Below are 13,918 nucleotides of genomic sequence, written 5' to 3'. Positions count from 1 at the left end.
AAATGTGTGTATAAACACTGAGCGAAGCCTGAAAAGAGCTACAAAAAGTATTACCAGTGGGTCTGGGTGGTGAGATCACAGGTGGGTTTTTTGTTCCTTGTTGTTTCTTATTTTTATTTTCCACTTTTAAACATGTATTACTTGTACGTTGGGGAAACGCACGTTTATATTTTTTCAGGTTCACTTTAACAAGCTAGAGGAAAACAGAATAGCATTTTCCCATCCATGCAAAAGAGATGAATTCTGACAAAAGAAATGGAAGCGCCTCACTGGAGGCAAGATGGAGGGGGTTTGAATATGTAAAATAAATAAATAAATAAATAAATAAATAAATAAATAAATAAATAAATAAATAAATTTCTTACGTGATCACATGGGTGATAAAATGCAAAAAGAGCAACAGCGTGAGGAAAGTAAGTAATAAACCTACGTAAATACGGTTAACTCTCAGGGTGCCTGGGTGGCTCAGTCAGTTAAACATCTGCCTTTGCCTCAGGTCATGATCCCAGGGTCCTGGGATCGATCCCTGTGTCAGAACTTCTTCGACAGCAATTAAAGAAATAAAACAGGGGCACCTGGGTGGCTCCGTGGTTGAGCGTCTGCCTTCGGCTCAGGCTGTGATCCCAGGGTTTGGGGATCAAGTGCCACATTGGGCTCCCCGCAGGGATCCTGCTTCTCCCTCTGCCTATGTCTCTACCTCTCCCTGTGTCTCTCATGAATAAATAAATAAATCTTTAAAAAAAATAAACAGATAAAACACTAGACAATATGAAAGCGTCATTATTGGGCATGTTAATCCAGACAAAAAAGAAACAAACTGGTGGGACCCTGTGTGGGGGGAGCGGCAGGAAAACAATGCCCCCCCACTCGCTGGCGATGCCTGCCATAATCTGCTTCTGTCTGGCAAGTACTCTGACTGCCCTTTTCATCCTACTGAGGAGAAAAGACAAGCTATTTATACTCTTTTATATGACTTCAAAAATGCGTTCTGAGGCAGTGTTTCCCATGTAAACTTTTTGGAACCCTGCCCCAGGATGTCCGTAGATGCGACATAAAAAGAATGTTCTGGTCACAAGCGTGTCTCTGTACTGCAGGACTTCTCAGTGCCTTTACGTGCAACATGCACTGAGAATCTCCAAGAGCAAGTAGCCTTTACTCAATGGATTTGACCTCACCATCCTCTTATGATAACTACCGCCATCTCACAGGGCACGAGGCTGCTGGGAATCAGATAAGTGTTTCCTATAAGGATGCTATTTATAAGATTGAAAACTTTGAAACCACCTGAATTTACCCCAGTGTAGGAAAGCTTACCCAGGTTAGCCGTATTTAGTAAGAATCCTTGGAGGCTAAGTCCTCTCTCATTGGCCGGGTAGAGAAAGAGGTTTTTTTCAACTTCTTCATGAAGTCGTTGTGTGGAGGTGAACGGGAGGCGAGTACTGTGGTCATCTCTGGAGTCTCGTTTCCCCGTTGTCATGGCTCAGGGTCCCTGTTTAATTGGGAAAACCAGAGATGTTATCCAAAATCACATGCCCCGCTGAAGTCAAACCGGAAAGTATACTTTGCACTAGATGTTCGCGTATCTTCGCTAACCTTTAGGAAGAGGAAGAAGCAGAGCCTGGTTCCCCATCGATGGTGTCAGCTCAGCTAACCGACCGGCCCCTGATTAGATCTGACTATGAGTTGGGACCAGAAATTTGCACCGGATAAACTCATTCATGTCTTTTTCAGTCTCCTGTGCTGCTGGTTTGTTTGCCTTCTGTTTCCTCGGAGGTGTTCCTGCTTAAAAACGCTTGATCTTTTCCCAGCCAAACAAAGGGGGAGCAGGGAATTCACCCTGCTTGGGTCCCATCGAAGGCAGGGGGAGCTGACCGCAAGAAACACAGGTATAAAACCAGAGCATCGGAGATGCCAACGTATGATGTATGTCCTCGAGGGCCACAGTGGTGAATGCGGCCCAGGGGACCCTCCAGGGACAGAGAGAGGGTGGGGACCCACAGCTGGATATTGATTACTCCACCCACCCCACCCTCCTCCCTCTCCCTCCTGAACCACTTCCTCCCTCCTCCCAATTTTCCTGCAACATCTAACATACACACACACACACGCACACACGTATGCACACGCACATGCACGCATGCACACACACTCTCAGCAGCCTGACCTGGGTGACTTAGGAAGCAAGAGAAACATACTAAAGTGATCACTAGCCAGAAAGAGCCCATCCGTTCCCGGTGACCTGACTATCAAATGACCCTGACCATCAGTGAGATCTCCTGGGGGCAAACGCTCAACCTGGACTGGCCTGTAGCCACCAATCTTCAAGCCAAAACCACGTCTTTTTTCACCCTCAGCTCCATCAACTGATGCCCTCATTCCTTGGTCCAGCATACTTGCAAAGCCCCTATAACATGCCAGACCCCAGGATAGGGTAGGGAGGGTTCCCATCCTGCCCAGGACATGGATAATCTCAAAAACCAACATCTAACGAAAAGGAAAGGCAACAACAGTGTGGATTTAGAACTAGATGATAAACAAGACCAGTGACTTGTATTTCCAGATTTTCAAAGCCAGCCGTGGAAGGGCCCAGCCCCACTGGCGGTGAGCAGCCTCAGGAGCAGAGCACTGGCCACGCCGGCTGTGATAGCTGTCTGTGCGGGCTGTTCTCTCCGACTGGTCGCAGGCGGAGGTTTGCAAGTTTATCACATTAGTGGTGCCTGAGCCCTCGAATCCAAATTACAGGCCGAAGCCACAAAATTGTCTCCCCATCAGAGGCCTCTTGCTGAACGCCCCCACAAATACCAGTTCCCCTTAATCAGGGTCGAGGGGATGGGCCAACGCGCTCTGCTATGGGGAGCATGCTCATTTTCCCAATTTTGCAAAGTTCCTGGGCAGTCTCCCTTTAATTTTCCTCTCTGTATTCTTTTGAGGAGGTTTTGTGCATCGAAAGCCCGAGTCTACAACAACAAATACCCACGCTGAGAGCACTGGACATGCGCCGGCTACACCTCTACCCGAGAGGCCAGCCTGTGAGTGGGTTCTCCTGTGGCCCCCGTGCTCCAGTGTGGGGCACCTGGTCAAGAGGAGCCTCTGTGCTTTCCGGACTTCCAAGAGCTGCCTTTGCAGACAGAGCCACCCCCGACCCCATCCCCACCCCACAGCCTGCCTCTGTGCCAGAGCTCAGAGCTGGTTTTCCAAACTCCAAAGACTCCCCAGAGAGGTCTTCCCTGGGAGGCCAGCCACGTGGGGTCTCTCCCGTCCATGAGCTCCTGGGAAGGCCGGGATGGTGGTAGGAGGGGACAGAGGGGTCACTCTGTAGGAAATAACTCCTATGCAAAGCAACCAGCAGAGCGAGAGGAGCCCACCATGGGAGCCAATACGTGAGGCTGAGCACAGAGCAGACTTTTTAAAGAGTCTAGACTGCAGTTGCATCTTGCTTTGAAGGCCAAGTTACGAGGCACTTGGGGGCAGGGGACACCCTTGCACAGGGCTACGAAGGTCAAGGGCAGACATAGGGGAGTGGCGGGCGTGTAACGGCAGGAGTGGAGGTTTTACAGGGACGAGTGGGAGGTAAGGTTGAAGCTGATGAGGGCACACAGTCTTGGAACACCAGGCTGGTGATTACAGAACATCTTCAGGGGGGCCGTGGGGAGCACGGCATGGATGGATGAGCACGGCGTGGCCTCACGAGGTGGAGTCCTCAAGTGCATCAGGCAAGGCAGGCGGGGAAAGTGCACAGTCACACACAGAGCCTCGTGACAGAGTACCCAGGGGCTCTACTCTACAATGTGGCTTCATAGTCAGTCTTGACGTTGAGTGATGTCGTTCTTGCAAGAATGGTTCTCCTGCAGAATCGTGTGGGTTGTTCTGGGTGCCTTGCCTCCATACAAATTATAGAATCAGTTTGTCAACAGCCACAGAATAACTCGCTGGGACTTTGATGGTCACTGCCCTGGACCTGCAGACCAAGCTGGGGAGAGCCAACGTCTAGACAAGGGGACGCCTTCCCATGCACAGACGTGAATCTCTGTTCATGTATTTAGTCCTCTGATTTCAGGCATCCAAGTTTGAGACTTTTCGTCTTGTAGATCTTGTACGTGTTTTATTAGACGCAGCCTTAAGTATTTCACTTTTGGGGGGCGCTAATGGAAGTGGTGTTGTGTGTTTAATTTCAAATCCACTTGTTCACTGCTGGTATATAGAAAAGCAACTGACGTCTGTAGGCCAACCTCACAGTCCACAACCCTGCCACGTGCCCCTGCGTTTTAAGGCCACGACCCAGATGTTCCCCTCATCACTTCCACCCACAGCCCCCTGGCTGGGACTTGGTCCCGCGGCCACAACCAGCTGCAGGGGAGGCTGGGAAGTGTCGTTGAGATCTGAGTAGTAAGTGTTCCTTAAAAATTCTGTGTCTGTGGAAGGGAATGAGTATTGGAGGACCCCACGTGGTACCTGCCACATGACCTCCTCTCCGTGGGCCTCTCCCACTCGTTTCTGTCTAGACAATGCTGCTGCTGGTTTAGGGCTGGGCACTCTCTAGGCCTGGCCCCCGTCAAGGCATCCTTAGGTGTCCTGACAGCAGTAACGGAGCTGGATCAAGCAACACACGTGTCTCCCAAGGGCCACATGAATCCTCAGAGAAATCCACCTTACGGAAAGATAGCTGTTCTTTGGACACCAGCCCAGCCATCCACAGAGGGGAGAGTATTTCACATTTTAGGCCGCATCTCGTGGTTCCTGTGTGTACCTGTTCCTGCTTTCATCTCATGACCTGCATCTTAGAAGGCAAGTCAGGGCCTCTCCTGCTCCTGAGTGGTCATCACCCTGGCCTTGCATTTGCAAGCAGTGTCAACCCAGGGGCAGGGGGGATGAAACTCTACCTAAGACACCAGCACCCCCACTCCTTTGTCTGCTAGAAGAGGGGTCCTGTTAGAATTGCAGATCTTCCCAAGCTGATGACTGGGGCTGGGGCCAGTGGTTGAAAGAATCCCATGTGGCCATGGCCTGACGAACCCCAGGAACCTGGTTCAGGTGTTCCAAGGACATCCGCGAGGGCTGGGACATCTGAAAATAGCCGGGTACCTCTGGAGTCGTTCCTGGTTGGATTTTTATTTCTAGTTATAAAATATTTGTTCATAAGAAAATACAGCACATAGAATATAAAAAGAGTATAGAAGAAGAGGAAAAACTCATTATCACCCCAAAAGTCTCAGCTCCTTCCATCTTGTCCTATGTCCTTCAAACCAGCTGTGTCTGTCCTATAGTTGAGCTAATGATGTCCATATATGTTTGAATCTTGCTTTTTCCCCTTAATGTTCTTCCATCTTCTGAATACACCATAAGCTATAGTTCCCCAGTTGTCAGACATGAGCTTGTTTCAAGGGCTACTCTTACAGGAATATATTTGGCAGAGACGTGGTAGGTCTCGAGGCAGCTTGCGATTGTGCCCAGTCCCAGGGCCCTCCTCACCTGGTTTTGGCTGCAAGCAACACAAACCATCATTGGTGGATTTAGGTATAAAAGGAAAAGCAGGGACGCTTGGGTGGTTGAGCATCTGCCTTTAGCCCAGGTCATGATTCTGGGGTCCTGGGATCAAGTCCCACATCAGACTCCCCGCAGGAAGCCTGCTTCTCCCTCGCCTGTGTCTCTGCCTCTCTGTGTGTGTCTCTCATGAATAAATAAATAAAATATTTTTTAAAAAGGAAAAGCAGATGGAGAAAACAAGCAGATAAGACAGCTTGAATCACAACCAAACCACGCCCCGCGCCCTGCCTCACGCAGATCCTGAACTGCCCCCACCAGACTCTGGCATGACTGATGGCTCAGACTCCATCACCAGACTCTGTGACCTCATGATGAAAAGTGGATCAGTAGAACAGGACAGAAACAGACTCACACTCACATATGCACCTGACTTAGGGCAAAGTTACCACCATCAACAAGCTAGAGAGAAGGGATGGTGCTTTCCAGAACTGGTGCAGGATTAACTGGATATTCAGGTGGAAAAGTCAGGTAACCTGGTACCCTGGAAGCCAGGTAAGACTAGGGGCCCCACCTGCCTTGTCCACCGCACCCACCGCGCTGTCCCCACCTGTGCCTGGAAGCCCACCCGGTTGTACGAGCTTTTGTGACAGCCTCTTGCATCATTAGTGTCCTTGTGCAGTGTGTTCCCCTCCACACATACACACACACACACACACACACACACACTATTCTGGGATTGGTCTGTGTGACCAACAGCATGTGGCAGAGCGACAGCATGTCACTTTGATGTGGAGGCTGTGGAGGGGGCTGCCCCTGTTGTGAGCCACCTCTGTCTGCAGAGCCGCCACCCTGTGTGTGAGCAACAGGCCCTCAGGTGGACTCTCCCACCTGCCGGTGACCGTGGCTTCACTGACAACTCACTGTCCCCTCCTGAGACCCCCGGAGCCGGACCCCACAGACGCTGCATGAGCAACGCGTCACCTGCTTGATGCTGCTAGGTGTCACGGTCGTTCCTTATGCAGCAGGAGATAACTAATACAGCTGTTGACAGCCTTGCTCAAGTTCCCTGGCCGGGGGTGGGGTGGGGGTTCCTGGTTCCTTCCTTCCTGCTCCCCAGCCTGCGGCCACTGCCCCAGTACAGGACTCCGAGCCAGGGGCACGTCCACTTGCCCTGCTGGACGCATGCTCCCTGGGGGCAGGGAGGTGCAGGGATAGGGAAGACAGGGGCGCATGGCAGGTCTGCTCTGATCCTCGGTCGGCCTGGGGAGGCACCACCTTCTCCAGCTGCCCTCCCTGGCCAGAGGAGACTCAGGTCCCAGAGCAGGTATGGGACGCTGGCGGGGAGGGAGGAGATTGGGCTCCCATCCCCATGGAGGTGGAAGGATGTCCCTGGCCTCCTGATGCCCTGGTGGACCAACAGGCCCAGAGCACCTCAACTCCTTAACAGCGGAGGGTGTGCGGCCATCAGCACTCTGTACCGGGGTGAGTTGGCTGCCCTGGGGTGCCTGCAGGGACAGAGGAAGGGAAAGGAAGCACGTCTAAGATTATTTTCTCTTCTTACGGGCTGACCCCCCGGGTGATGTCTGGGATGCTAACCACGCAGGTTGAGTCGGTGGGAGTTGGAGCCGAGGCAACCGCAGATGCCCGTGCTGGGGCTCCTAGCGATGCTCACCCTCCCTCTGCTCCATGGAGCACCAAGCTAGGCATGGCGACTTAGGGCAACGTGCCACTCCTGTGCACGTGCTTATTTCGGGACATAAAGTCATCCCTTACACATGCCTGCAGTTCCAGACTTTATGAGCTCCCTGCTGAAGGAATAGAGGAAAGACAGAGGGACAGACCAGGGAGAGGGGGAGGGTGGAAACGGCTGAGAGATCCTCTCCAAAAGCATCCAGGTCGGTCCCGGGTCTCCCGGGTCCCAGAGAGGTAGAGCCCCGAGGTCTCCCCGCAGCTGGCAGTGCCTCCCGGGTGAGCCCTGCCATGCAGGAGACATGAGAAGGCAGCCACACAGACGTCACGCCCGAGCGCTCACGACAGCATGACTCTGACAGAGGAAGGCAAGAGGAAAACAAGCTGGCTGCTGGTGGGTGGGACCTGGGGGTGAGGAGAAGGTTCTACCATTGGATCTCAATGATGGTCGCACAACTCGGGGAATACGCTGAAAACCACTGGCTCTAAAGGGTAAACATCATGCTAAGTAAATTGTATCTCAATAAAGCTCTTTTTAAAAAGTGAACCTTGCAATATCTCTACAGGTGCTTTGCCGTCACCTGTTCCCCCACCTCGGATTTTAGAGTCACAGCCATCAGGCCTCCCAGCTCCGCCCTCGCTGCAGGACCCTGCCGGCCTTGACTTCCTCATCTGCAAAATGGGGACAAGGGGACTGTGCCCAGAGTGTCTGTGAAGGTGCAGGTGGGAGCGCCCAGTCACAGCTGACATGGCCCTGCCGCCACCAGTGCTGCCCCCCGGGTGCACCCAGGGCAGAACATAGGCCCCTTCACGCCTACTCATGAGTCCTCAGGGTGCAGGATTCTTGGTGGGTCTCACTCCCCTCACTTGTTGAATCTCTGTGGCGACCCTGGGAGGTCTACATTATCATGATGTGTGTTTGACAGGGGAGAGAGCTGAGGCTCAGAGAACAGGAGGTCACACACATAGGCTGTGGCAGAGCCGGGACTAGAAGGGGACACTTCGGATCCCACATGCCCACCCCTATGCTTTAGGACCTAGGGAAAACCCAGCAGAGTCAGACTCTTCCCTTTAAAAAAAAAAAAAAAAATTATTTATTCATGACGGGGAGGGAGGGCATGAATTCATGACGGGGAGGAGGGGCAGAGACACAGACAGAGGAAGAAGCAGGCTCCATGCAGGGAGCCCGATCCGGGACTCCAGGATCACGCCCTGGGCTGCAGGCGGTGCCAAACCGCTGGGCCATCCGGGCTGCCCAAACTCTTCCCTTTTAAGCGAAGTGTATATACCCTGCACTGTCTCCCTTCGGGGTTTTCTCTTGTGCTGTTCAAACATCTAGAACATCTCCCCTGTCCTCCGTCTTTGCCTGTTCATTCTCCACCCTTCCTCGTGCTTGGGTGAAGCCTTTCTCTCACCCAGGTCAGAATTCTAATGGCAATCAGACTGCTCGTGCGGTGCGTCTACCTGTCTACCTCCAGAGCGGAGTGAGCAAGACGAGGACGGTGGGAGCCCACAGAGGGCACCTGCCAATTTGGCCATAAACTCTCAAGTAAAAGCAGCTTTCCATGCATTATTTCTCAGGTGTCCATGGAAAGCCCCTGGAGGCCAGAGACTGTAACTCAGTCATGTTTAGGGCCTGTCTTCCTGCCCTGAAGCAGCTAATAAGGCCTGACTCAAACCAAACCCAAGAATCTGATTGCCTGTTCTAAGCTGCTACAAAGCACATCCCATGCTTCTCCCTCTCCCTAGCCCGAGTGTGTTGAACAGTGTCCCCCAAAAAGATGTGTCCACCTCCTAACCACCAGAGCCTGTGAATTTGACCTTATTTGGAAGAAAAGGTCCTCGCAGATGTAATCAAGGGAAGGCTCTTGAGATGAAATCATCTTGGGTTATCCATGAGGGCCCTAAACCCAATAGCAAGCGTCCTTATAAGAGACAGAAGACAAGAGAACACAGGGAGGAGCAGCCACATGGAGACCGAGGCAGAGACTCAAAGGGTGCATCCAGCAGCCCAGGGAAGCCTGACCCCCAGCAGCTGGAGGAGCCAGGGAGTGTCCTCTCCTCGTGCCTCAGTGGGGAGCATGGCCCTGCGTCTTGATTTCAGTCTCTGACCTCCAGACTGTGATAGAACAAATGTCTGTCATTTTAAGACCCCTCTCCCTGTGTGTGGTCCTTTGTCACAGGGGTCTTGCCAGGGCCGAGGAGGGGTTGAGGCTCCAGTTGGAGGGTGAGCACTCAGCTGGCCCACCCTGCCCCATCCCTCCTCTCTGGTATTGGTGAATCTGCTGTGGATGGTCTGCTAAGGAAATATCCTGGGGCTGGATGTAATGCCAAGTCCTTTACTTAAGGACTCAGCTCAGGGCCCTAATCCTGATGCTTACCACCCCCCCCGCCCCCCCACACACACACAAGGGCTTAGGAGCCCCTCACTGAACCTCTCAGCATCTCCAGGTCTCCCTGCAGTCTCCCAGGCCACAGGGCTGCCATACGTCTCCATGGGTCGGCCCCTAACTCCATCAGTGCCTCCACAGTAGGGACTGCCCCTCCACCCTGGCCAGTCCAGGAGCCCTCTCTCCCCACAAGGCCCTAACCATAGCTAAATGTTGAAGTCAGCCTCCCCCACCCTCTCCACCCTCTCTACCCTCCCCTCACTGCAGCAAGACTCTGAGGCCAAGCCGTGCCCCGGTCAGCCTGATGGTGTCTTGAGAGTTGTGCCTCTTTGCTTTCAGCCATGTCACTGACCTACATCTTTGGCCAGTTTCCCTTGTGACTGCCTCCTCTCTTCCCCTTGAATACAGAGTGGCTCCTTCTATGACATGTGATAGCAGGCACAAGCCCTGTTCATCCAGAGACCTGAGTAGTGCCTTAGGGTATCCACCCTCTCAGACCAAACAGAAACCTCTTCCTTTTTACATATGTCCCTCATCCTTGCATTGACACTGTGCCCTTAATCAATGTGCTTACATTTACTTAAATTTTTTTGGAGACATAGTGCACATGCAAGTGTTCATGAATGGAGCCAGGGCAGGGTAGAGGGAGATGGAGGGAGAGAATCTCCAATAGGCTCCATGCTCAGTGCAGAGCCCAGCTCGTGGGATCTCACATCCCATGAGATCATGACCTGAGCCAAAATCAAGACTCAAGACACTCCCAACAGAGCCACCCTGGCGCCCCAGGGTGCTTATTTTTAAAATACACTTATTTTATTCCTTTTCCAGGGTGAGAAGGGAGATGGGAAGCTTGATGTGGTTCAACTTTATATTTTTTTAATTAAAATAATATATCCTAGTATTTAAGTCTCACGTCCACAGACAGCTCAGGAGAAGCCAGCAAATGAAAGCAAGTTTACAGACCAGAAAGCCATTTTTTTAAAATCCTCTTTCTGAATATAAACTGAAATGTTTAATCAATTCCACATACACTATGCATCACATGGCCTTCATTCTGCACAAGAACAAATACATGAATGAATACAGTTAACGGACCTTGACATACACCAGGCCTTACTGCTAACTGCTTCACACATATTACCTTAATGACTCTGCTCCATGGCCTTGGTTGGAGTGAAATCATACCCCACTTTACAGACGAAGACAAAGATTTACCCAAGACCGGACAGCTCCCAGCAGATGCAGGTCTGTAGGTGACACTCTTGGCACTCTCACAAATATGGGAGCAAACCTCCTGACGTCTGGAAAAAAATGGCTTGGTTTTGCATGAATTCTTGAAGATGTAGATTATTATCCTTATCAGTGTCAAAGGCCCCTGAAATTGTTCTGACAGTGCTCATGACCCTGAGGGAGGGGCAGCCTAAGGGCTTGGACAGTGCAGAGCCCAACTCATCACGGTTGGGGACATCACGGTTGCTGCATTGTGAGCCCTGGACAAGGCTCAGCTTCCTCAGTTTCCCCACTCACCAAGTGTGTTTCTGGGGTTTGCTTTGAAGATTAAATGCATGGCATCAATGAGCTTGGGGGCAAGGTAAACTGCAGGAGAAGTGAGGCACGAGGATTGGTCCATGAGGGGAGGATGCTTGCTCTCCAAAACCCTGCAGTAGTTTGAATTCTGAGCAAATAGGCATGTCTCACCTGGAAGGGGAAGGGGGGAGCTGGTACTGATTTGTTTCTCCTCCCTTCCCCCCCTCCCATTCATCCCTGCTTGGGTGTTTGTAGGGAGAGCCCTCTGTCTATGTGGGGACTGGGAGAGGTGGCAGTATGTGGACAGCTTTTGGAACTCCTCTCACCCTTTCCAGCCGGGGGGACCTCCATCCATGCAGGGTCCTATGGGCTCCAGTGGGCCCCAGAGGCAGAGCCGGGCATCCTGTTGGTTAAGGTCAGCTGCTCAGGTTCCAGGGATGAACCAGACTCTTTATCTTGAACTAATCTTCAGAAAAAAAGACCTTTCAGAGCTTTACCAAAAAAAAAAAAAAAAAAAAAGAAAAGAAAGAAAAGAAAAGAAAAAATAGTTCTAGCAAGTTTATTTGATGGGGGAAGAACCTCCCAGATTGGGCTTACCAGTTGTGCAGAGCACTGGGCTGTGCCGCCCACTGCTTTTGAATAATAAGGAAAAGGAGAAGAAAACGATCAGAAGCTGCAGTTCCTCTTCCGGCTCTGTCACCGCTGGGAAGACACAGTGGTCACTCCTGTTCCTCAGACGGACAGTCACCCGATTACAAATACCCACGGGGCCTGAGACTCTCCTTGCCCGCCTTTACAAATGAATACGTCATCACTCCAGCAGCACAACTCTCCTTATTACGTGAAAAACAAAACCAAACAAAACAAGAGCCCCAATCCACGCACGCGGGCAGGGCGGCTGGACCACGCCTCGGGCCCCGCACCCTGGGAGGTCCGCACGCGCTGGCGAGCCGGGCGTGCGCGCCTTCTCCAAGCCTTACGGTAAGCGCGGCGCGCAGAGCAACCACGTGGCGGCGGAACCGAGGCCGGGCGGGAATGTGCGGAATGCGCGGCGCAGTCCCGCGCGCCTCCCGAGCCAAGGCCCGGCTTCCCGCGGCGCGCGCCCTCGCCTCCCACCTCTCCGCGATCGCGCGGCTCCCCAGCCCCTGCCCGGTCCCCCGGGACGCGCAGGAGTGGGTGGAGCCCCGTGCAGCGCCCTGGCGGGGTGTGGGGACGGAGCGCGGCCCTTCGGGCGCCTGGGACTCCGCACGCCCGGAACTCCCCAGAGGGTCCACGCCCCGCCACCCGTCCTCCCGACGGCACGAGGCCAAGGGACCTAAGCGCAGGAGTGGAGGGCGTTGGGTATGCGACCCCTCTCCCCGCACCTGGAAAGCAATGTCCTTTCCTTTCCCCCCCTGCAAGTGTCTGGAGCCCCAGAACTCGGAGGCGCCGCATAATAAAGAGCCCACCATGCCTCCACCCACCCCCAAGGCCGAAGGGAAGGATGGAGACGCTCTGGGGCATTCCAAGGGCACCAGGAAGCAGGCACGAGGATGCGGTCACATCCCAACACGGTCTCCGGGAAAGCGCGGGGATGGGGAGCGAGTGGCCAGGCGTCCGGGCGAAAGGGGGGACGTCGAGTCCTTACCCTGGAGGAGGGAGGGGCATTGGGGGAGCCACAGGGTCTCGGCGCGGGTCCTCCTCCGGGAAGGTGCGGCTCCGGCGAGACGCCCCGCGGGCTACCCACCTCCCCTCCGCCCCCCCCCCCACGCGCCCGCCCCCGCCCCGCGAGAGTCCGCAGGGGCGCTCCGCGCGCTCAGCAGGGGCGGGGGGCAGCTCCGCCTCAGGTAGGCCGCGGCCCCCTTGGCCCAGGGAGACGCGGATGGGACTTGGCCACCTAGGTCATCACCCCCGCCCCCCAACCGGTTTCTTTGCTTGGGTTGGAGGTGGTGATCTCAGTCTGGGCGCCCCACTCCGCGGCACTTGGCTAGAGACGGGCCAAGGGCCCTGAGCCAGGAGGCCAGGGAATTCCTAGTGAACTTTGGGGTTTCATACCGCTCAGGGCACCAGGCGGTGCGCTTTGAGGGACGAAGGTCAAGGAGTTAGATCTCCTTTCCCGCCTAAGGGGGCACCTTCTCCCCAGGGCAACCAGAGGCTTTGTAAGCCGCCCCCCCCCACACACACACACCTGTTGGGGTTGGCTTTATAACCTCGGGCACACCTTGCTCAAGGCCTGCAGAGCTGGGGGAGGAGTGTCCCGTCCCCGCTCCCAGCCAGGCCCCCGGCTGGGGGGCGCGGAGGGGGCGGGTCTGTGTGTGGCAGAAATTAATTGATCGGGGGCGGAAACGCAGGTCCGCGGGCAGGGGCGGCGGGAGGTGCGGCTGCCCCAGGTGAGCCCCGCAGCTCGGGAGCGGGGGGAGTCCGCACCGCGTAGCGCCGGCGGGGACAGGGCGGCGCGTGGGCCTCCAGGCTCGCCCGAGGCGAGGGGGGTGGCGGAAGGGGAGCCCCAGCGCCCCGGGACCCCGCGGCTCACATTCGAAAGCCTTTTCCGGGGCGACTTAAGAGCTTAGTGCTTTCAAGTCGCCGCCAGGTATGCGGCTGCAGGTGATCCCACCTGGGCGCGCCCGCTCGGGCCCCTGGTGTGGCGGGGGGTGGGGGGTGCGGCTGCGCGAGGTCGGGGCCCCGGGAGCCCTCGGCTGGGCCCAGCGCCCCCTCCCCACGGCCCCCCGCGGGGCGACGCGCAGCCGCAGAGCGCGCAGGGGTCGGCGCCGCGGCGGGCCGGTTCCTGAATGAACGCGCTCCCTTCCCCCGCCTCAATGAAGGTTCCCACAGCCAGGGACGGTGGCAAA

General features: G+C 54.6%; 1 long non-coding RNA gene across 6 annotated transcripts; it reads right to left on the bottom strand.

The window, feature by feature from the left end:
• Positions 1 to 387: 387 nt before the first annotated feature.
• On the bottom strand, positions 388 to 12,827 carry LOC112663183 (uncharacterized). 6 transcript variants are annotated; one of them, XR_007403455.1, is made up of 4 exons: positions 11,688 to 12,827; positions 11,417 to 11,556; positions 10,705 to 11,261; positions 388 to 1,489 (listed from the first exon to the last, which is right to left on the bottom strand). It is a non-coding gene; the product is annotated as an uncharacterized LOC112663183 (long non-coding RNA). The 6 variants fall into 6 exon arrangements; XR_003139036.3 differs by lacking the exon at positions 388 to 1,489 and having other exon boundaries at positions 10,406 to 10,864; positions 11,091 to 11,261; XR_007403456.1 differs by lacking the exon at positions 388 to 1,489 and having other exon boundaries at positions 10,406 to 11,261; positions 11,688 to 11,792; positions 12,718 to 12,824.
• Positions 12,828 to 13,918: the final 1,091 nt, after the last annotated feature.

Source organism: Canis lupus, chromosome 18 (genome assembly GCF_003254725.2).
Source record: "Canis lupus dingo isolate Sandy chromosome 18, ASM325472v2, whole genome shotgun sequence".
Classification (NCBI taxonomy): domain Eukaryota; kingdom Metazoa; phylum Chordata; class Mammalia; order Carnivora; family Canidae; genus Canis; species Canis lupus.
Note: the sequence above shows the minus strand (reverse complement) of the source record. Positions and strands in the feature narration are given on the sequence as shown.